The sequence below is a fragment of the Bubalus bubalis genome, chromosome 7, assembly GCF_019923935.1.
Source record: "Bubalus bubalis isolate 160015118507 breed Murrah chromosome 7, NDDB_SH_1, whole genome shotgun sequence".
NCBI lineage: Eukaryota > Metazoa > Chordata > Mammalia > Artiodactyla > Bovidae > Bubalus > Bubalus bubalis.
The window spans coordinates 70,692,796-70,700,385 of NC_059163.1; the positions used below are offsets into that span (position 1 = coordinate 70,692,796).

Here is a 7,590-nt window from a genome sequence, read left to right on the forward strand (position 1 = left end):
GAAATGTAAAGTTGTGGGTCAGAAAAGGCTGTAAGCTACAGAGGTGAATAGATGCATGGTGAATATTTAGAGCCGGCCTGTGTTACAAGTAATTTAAATGGGATGTTACTTTTAACTCATGATAGACCAGCTCTGTGGATGTGGGTGTGTTGGGGATCCCCTGTGAGTAAGTAAATGATGGAAATACCTTGTCATCAGTTACACTTCAGTCTGCCGCTATAAATTCACATTGGATTTACAGCTTTCTGAACCTTCTCAGCAGAGTTACAGAACAATAACACAACCAGAATGGCAATCTGGCTAGCTGTCTTACCCAATACTCATTTTACAGGCTATAGTCTTCAAGACACCAAGGAACTGTAACGTCTAGAAAATAAATCCACCAGGGGTCAGAGCTACAGGGATCGTGTTTAGACATCTGACCCATGAAACACACTTGTGCAGGTAAGATTCATCTATTAGTCTCCTGTGAGGTGCTGTTGCGTAGCAGACCCATTTCTACAGAGGCTGTCCCGGAAGGACAACAAATTAACCATCAGTCCATCCACCAAGTCCCCCTGTGAGCCAACAGCTGGGGTGGTCTGGGATCCTCCGCCCCAGGAGTCATCACTGCCTTGACCAGATGATGATGGCAACGGATTTCCAAACATCAAGGCTTTGTCTCTCTTTGAGGTTTGTAAAACCTCCAAACTCTTTAGGCTGACTCCCCTCAGACACTGGAACAGAGAGATGGTGATTAGAACAATGAAGTGAGAAGCCACACATGGATGGCCCTTTCATGAGAGGGCGAATATTTTCCAAAAGCTGGACTTACTCAACCAGATGTATTCATGACTGGTTTCAGGCACTGAAAATGAAAAGAAAACAAATAAACCTAAGCAAAAGTAACAATCGTCCCTGGCTTCACAGCACTCACACTTTAGTGATGTGGGTGAGCCATCAGTAATATCTGAAACCACCACCAAGCACTAGGCTAAGACAATCCCTGGAGGTGATCCCAAATTCCAATAGCTATTGACCTGAACTCTTTAATATTCTTCTAATCACTGTTATCCTCCTTTCTCACTGCCAGTAGGTTAGAGTCACCAACCCTCCATCAGTTCCTTCCATTGCACATGAACTGAGTACACTGAAGCATGGTCTGAGATCTACCCAAGTGAGTGGAGTGGAGTTCAGTCGCTCAGTCATCTCCAACTTCTTGCAACCCCATGCACCGCAGCACAACAGGCTTCCCTGTCCATCACCAACTCCCAGACTTTACTCAAACTCATATCCATTGAGTCGATGATGCCATCCAACCATCTCATCCTCTGTCATCCCCTTCTCCTCCTGACTTCAATCTTTCCCAGCATCAGGGTCTTTTTAAATGAGTCAGTTCTTCACATCAGGTTGCCAAAGCATTGGCGTTTCAGCTTCAGCATCAGTCCTTCCAATGAATATTCAGGACTGATTTCCTTTAGGATGGACTGACTGGATCTCCTTGCAGTCCAAGGGACTCTCAAGAGTCTTCTCCAACACCACAGTTCAAAAGCATCAATTCTTCAGCTCTCAGCTTTCTTTATAGTCCAACTCTCACATCCATACATGACTACTGGAAAAACCATAGCCTTGACTAGACGGACCTTTGTTGGCAAAGCAATGTCTCTGCTTTTTAATGTGCAGTCTAGGTTGGTCATAACTGTTCTTCCAAGGAGTAAGCATCTTTTAATTTCATGGCTGAGGTCACCATCTGCAGTGATTTTGGAGCCCCCCAAAATAAATTCTCTCACTGTTCCCACTGTTTCCCCATCTATTTGCCATGAAGTGATGGGACAGGATGCCGTGATCTTAGTTTTCTGAATGTTGAGTTTTAAGCCAACTTTTGCACTTTCCTCTTTCACTTTTATCAAGAGGCTCTTTAGTTCTTTTTCACTTTCTGCCATAAGGGTGGTGTCCTCTGCATATCTGAGGTTATTGATATTTCTCTCAGCAGTCCTGATTCCAGCTGTGCTTCATCCAGCCCAGCATTTCTCAAGTGAGGCAAAGGCCAAGACATCTTCACACAATGTTATAGTAACTTAGTTACTAACTTGTTTAGTAGCTAACTTGCTCAGTGACTTAGAGTACACTTGGTTTGTTACCATCCACAGCCAAGTCTCCATACTTTCAAGAACATGGTGCTAAAAAGACTACCAAACAATTCTGAAATTAGACTAGCTTTGGCAAAATTTCCATCCTACTTTTTCAGCCACATTTTATCTGCCTGCTCCTATTTTTGTCTGTTGATCCTACTCACTAAGCCCATACCCACTGCTTAGTCAGTGGTCACATCAGGTTTAAAACTTATTTCTTTGCATACGTTTCCCCCTTGTGGGGGAAGCATACATCTAAGTTTCTGGTGATTTCATGGTTCTGCCTAGAAAGCAGATTCATCTTCATATTATGCAAAGAGGAAGAAACACATAGAGTCTAATCTAGAGAAGTTTAAAAATGCCTTTGAACTCAAGTATCCCTCTGCCTCTAATCCCACCATTAGAGTTCCACTGGTTGAATCTTGAAGAATAGCTTTTGTGGTTGTTTACCAAAATTATTCAGATAAAAATAAATATCCAATGGGAACTTAAATCTCAATTCATGTTGTAGGAAAGGGTTCCCTAACCACCTTATCCCATTCAAGCATGAAGCTTGGACTTTTCTTCCCACAGCATCTTTGCCCCTCTTGGTGTTGTTGTTCAGTCACCCTGTCAAATCAAACTCTTTGTGACCCATGGACTGCAGCACTCCATCCCTCACCATCTCCCAAAGTTTGCCCAAGTTCATGTCCATTGCCTCGGTGATGCCATCAAGCCATTTCATCCGCTGATGCCTTCTTCTTCTGCCCTCAATCTTTCCCAGTATCAGGGATTTTTCCAATGGGTCTTCTGTTTGCATCAGGTGACAAAAATACTGGAGCTTCAGCTTAGCATCAGTCCTTCCAATGAGTATTCAGTGTTGATATCCCTTAAGATTGATGGGTTTGATCTCTTTGTTGTCCAAGGGATTCTCAGGAGTCTTCTCTATCACCACAGTTTGAAGGTATAAATTTTTTGGTGCTCTGCCTTCTTTATGGTCCAGCTCTCACAACTGTACGTGACCACTGGAAAGACCATAGTCTTGACTATACGGACTTTGGTTGGCAAAGTAATGTCTCTGATTTTTAACAGACTGTCTAGGTTTGTCATAGCTTTCCCACCAAGATACAGCCGTCTTCTGATTTTATGGCTGCAGTCACCAGCCTCAGTGATTTTAGAACCCAAGAAAAGGAAATTTGTCACTGCTTCCACCTTTTCCCCTTCTATTTGCCATGAAGTAATGGAGCCAGATGTTATGATCTTAGCTTTTTTAATATTTAGTTTTAAGCCGGCTTTTTCACTCTCCTCCTTCACCCTCATCAAGAGACTATTTTGTTCCTTTTCACTTTCTGACATTAGAGTGGTATCATCTGCATATCTGAGGTTGTTGATATTTCTCCCACCTATCTTGATTCCAGCTTGTAACTAATCCAGCCTGACATTTCTCATAATGTGCTCAGAGTATAGGTTAAATAAAGGGTATCAGTAGATAGCCCTGTCATACTCCTTTCTCAATCCTGAACCACTCAGTTGTTCCATACAGGGTTCTAACTGTTGCTTCTTGACTTGCATACAGGTTTCTCAAGAGACAGGTAAGATGGTCTGGTATTCCCATCTCTGAAAGAGCTTTCCACAGTTTGTTATGATCCACACAGTCAAAAACTTCAGTGCAGTCGATGAAATAGAGGTAGACGTTTTTCTGGAATTCCCTTGCTTTCTCTATAATCCAGCAAATGTTGGCAATTTGAGCTCTGGTTCCTCCTGACTTTTCTTTTGTGTGAAATGACATCTATTCTTTATTTTGGGGCTTTTATGTATATCATGGGCTTCCCAGGTGGTAAAGAATCCACTTGCCAAGCAGGAGATGTGGTTTTGATCCCTTGGTCCCGAAGATCCCCTGGCAAAGGAAATAGCAATCCACTCCAGTATTCTTGCCTCAGAAATCCCATGGACAGAGTAGACTGGCAGGCTATAGTCCATGGGGTTGCAAAGAGTAGGACATGACTGAGCAACTAAACAACAACAATTGTATGTCTCAGGCCACAGAAAAAGGTGGATGTCCTCCCAGAGCAATTAGATGGCCTCAGTGAGGTATCATAATAAGTGCCTTCCCTCTGGACAATCCATAAACTACCTACAGGCATCTCTCCATGGAAAGTCCACATCTCACAAGGGCAATAAGGCTAATGGCCACACTTGCATGGTTTCTCTGCCCACCTGAAGATATACATTAACAATATCTTCTACGGATTGGTTCTAGGACACCCTGTGGACACCAAAATCTACAGATGCTCAAGTCCTTTATTTACATATAACCTACTCACTTCCTTCTATGTACTTTAAATCATCTCTAGATTACTTATACAACCTAATGCAATGTAAATGTTATGTAAATGGTTGTAAATACAATGGAAATGCTATGTAAATAGTCACCAGCATGCAGTAAATTCAAGTTTTGTTTTTTGAACTTTCTGGAATTATTTTCCTGAATATTTTTGATCTGAGGTTGGTTGAGTCTGCAAATGCAGAACCCATGGATATTGAAATTCAGCCATACTCTCCATTGGCAGCAAGTGATCTGCCTATGATGACTGGGCTTCAAGGATGCTCCCTTGTGCTCTGTGTAGCTACCTGTATTCTTTACCCTATACCACCTCTCCACCTGATTTACATCACCTTTCCCATTCACTCATCAGCCTCCTACTTCCCCTCCACTAAGGTCACCCATCATCCCTGCTTTTGTCTTTCATGCAGGGACCTGCCTTTAGTGATGTGGGAAGAAGAGCAGGTTGACTTTCTAGTTCTTACTCTATCCTCTCTCCAATTTTCTTGTTACAGCCATGCTTTCTTAGGACCCACTTTCAAGGTCAGAAAATCAAACTTGATAGTTTCTTGAAGTTCCTAAAAGTATTGTGGATGCCTCTGATTAATAGGGAGAGGTAGGGAAGTTGAATGGGGTGATCATGTAAAGAAAATGGGAATAAAAGAAATACAGACTCTAATACTTCAAAGTATTATTTGACTTCACCAAATATAGGCTTTTATCATTTGAAGAAGGAATTCCCTGGTGGCCCAGTAATTAGGACTCTGCACTTCCACTGCAGGTGGCATGGGTTTGATCCTGGTTGAAGAACTAAGTTCCACATGCTGCCCAGCACAGCCAAGAAAAAAACATAGTGAAGAAAATCAAAGGACTTTGAGTTGACTGTGCTAGATTCTAGAGTATCCCTTCCTCATAGGGCTGTTACAGTGTTAAGATAATACATGTAAAGTGTTTAACACAGTACCTGACACACAGTAAGTGCTTGATAAATGTTAGCTATGTTGTTATTATTGAAAAGAAAAAACTGAGCTGGAAGTACCCTAGGAGAGAATAAAAAACAAAGAAAAACACCACTGTTCAATCTTTATGATAGCCAATAAGACCAGCCCGCCATCTTGATTTCTCCTTCCTCGGAATCCTTTGACACAATTTGTCTCTCATGGCAGCTAGGAAGCTTCATCCTACTTACCTTCCACAAATTATTAGGCCCCAAGAAAGCTTTATCAACACTTTATCAACCTCAAAGGCTGAGTTCATTTTTGACCTATTCTTTGAAATTTTCCAGTAAGGATTTTGCTGTACCTGTAATTATATCAAAACACTCTTACAGAAATTCAATGTCAACATGGTATTGTGGCAGATAATAGTGTTACAGAGTGGCACCATATGTCTCTAGTGACAGGATCCTGCAGGAAGTGGTCCCCTTCAAGCCACCACAGAGACCCTCTGACAACAGGTAAATACTACAAAACTATTCATTACAACCAGAATATAACATGCCATCACCACAGGGAAAGCCAGTTTAAAATCATAAATGTCAAGACATAATTAGCTTAAAGGTCAGGTTTAATTACAGTTGTTGAAACTGAAATACACTAATTATAGAAACCATGTCAGAAAATTATTTTAATGGAGTAGAATGTTTTGTCAGTGCCTTTGTTTCTACAGAAGGACGGTTCTTATTGCTTGATGGAAACAAAAAAAAAGATGACGGGCATTTGCTTCCCTGCGTGGGTGGAAGCAGAGAACAAAACAGACGATAGGGCTGATAAAAGGAGCCCAGAACTCCAAACAGTTCCACAGAGCAATAGTCCATGTTATTGTATTATTAATCATTTTCTTATAATCTGTGCTTTAGATATAATTTTAATGAAGCTTCAAGGAAAGCTCAATGCATTACATTATAACAACAGAGGAAGAACATTTATCACTGGGTTCATAGGTTTAATGGTAAACCAAATCAATAAACAAACAACTGGTGAGAAAATAACTCAATAACTGTAAAAAGTTGTCATACCTGTATGATTTCTAAGATTTCTACCAGGAATATTTATTGACTCACCTAAATATTTTTGTTGAGTTTTATCATCTTTCTCCTTTGAGTTTCCGAGGACGAGAAACATTTGAACAATCTTTCATTTAATTTTGTTTTGTCCCCTGTTTTGTTTAAGAAAAAATAAGGGATAATACCTCTTAAAGTTCAGCTCTGTTTGAAAAAGCAAATAAAAGGAAAAAACTCCACAAGAAATGCAAGTGATAAGTAACCATGCATTACCAGAAGCTCCTCATAATTGGTAAGAAAAGTCCTTTGGAAGATTCGGTCTGAATACTGATATATCCCTATAGGGGAAAAAAAAGTTTTATGTAGTGTAGTTTTCATATGGAGATTAGCACTCCTGAGGAGAACTAAAACATCAGTTTCAGAAGGAAAAAAAATTGTTAAAATGAGGCAAAAATCTACAGATTATGTTTTGTCAAAATGGAGAACAAAGGGCTAAGGAAACAGTATTTTATTATCTGAAAGACACATTGGGAGAGACTGTTTTTGTTAAGAGAGGAGAAACTGCATGACTCCAAAGCATTTTAAATAGCTCCAAAGAACCCGCTTATGACAAAGCAAGAGCTGAGCTTTTCCCCAGTAAGCCACAGACAATGCCAGCAGAGTCTGCACTCCGCTCTAGTTCAATAATGGAAAAAGAAAATGACATTTAATTAAGAGTCGCCTGCCTTCCAGGTACTTATGACATTGAAATCAGTGTGGACATAAGGCATTAAAGCTGACATCAACATAGTTCACCCAAGAAGTCATTTACTTAAGATTTACAACTGACTGTAAGAGAAAAGTGAAAATTTATGAAAGGTTTCCATCTGGCAGTCTATATCATTAGTATTCACACTGATAGCAGCAATGATTTAAATTTCATAATCTAAGTGAAGATATGCATCAAAAAATTCTCCTAAAATATGTCTAATAGCTCTAACTGACTGCTTTATTAGAGTCTGTCCGTGAAAAAAAATGTTAGATATCAATGAAGAAGTCATCAACCGTTAATTTCTGTCTTTTCAACTAATATGTATAATAAAGTGGTAATGATGGGGCCGAAACCCCCACCCAAACTCTCTGAAAGAGACACAATAAACTAACTGCCTTCCATTGCTTTAAGAAGTAAAAACTGA

At 40.2% G+C, this 7,590-nt stretch overlaps 1 long non-coding RNA gene across 1 annotated transcript; it reads right to left on the minus strand.

Moving 5' to 3' along the window:
- Window positions 1–439: 439 nt before the first annotated feature.
- Window positions 440–6,783, minus strand: LOC123334447. Its single transcript, XR_006552302.2, has 2 exons — window positions 6,476–6,783; window positions 440–716 (listed from the first exon to the last, which is right to left on the minus strand). It is a non-coding gene; the product is annotated as an uncharacterized LOC123334447 (long non-coding RNA).
- Between the last annotated feature and the right edge of the window lie 807 nt (window positions 6,784–7,590).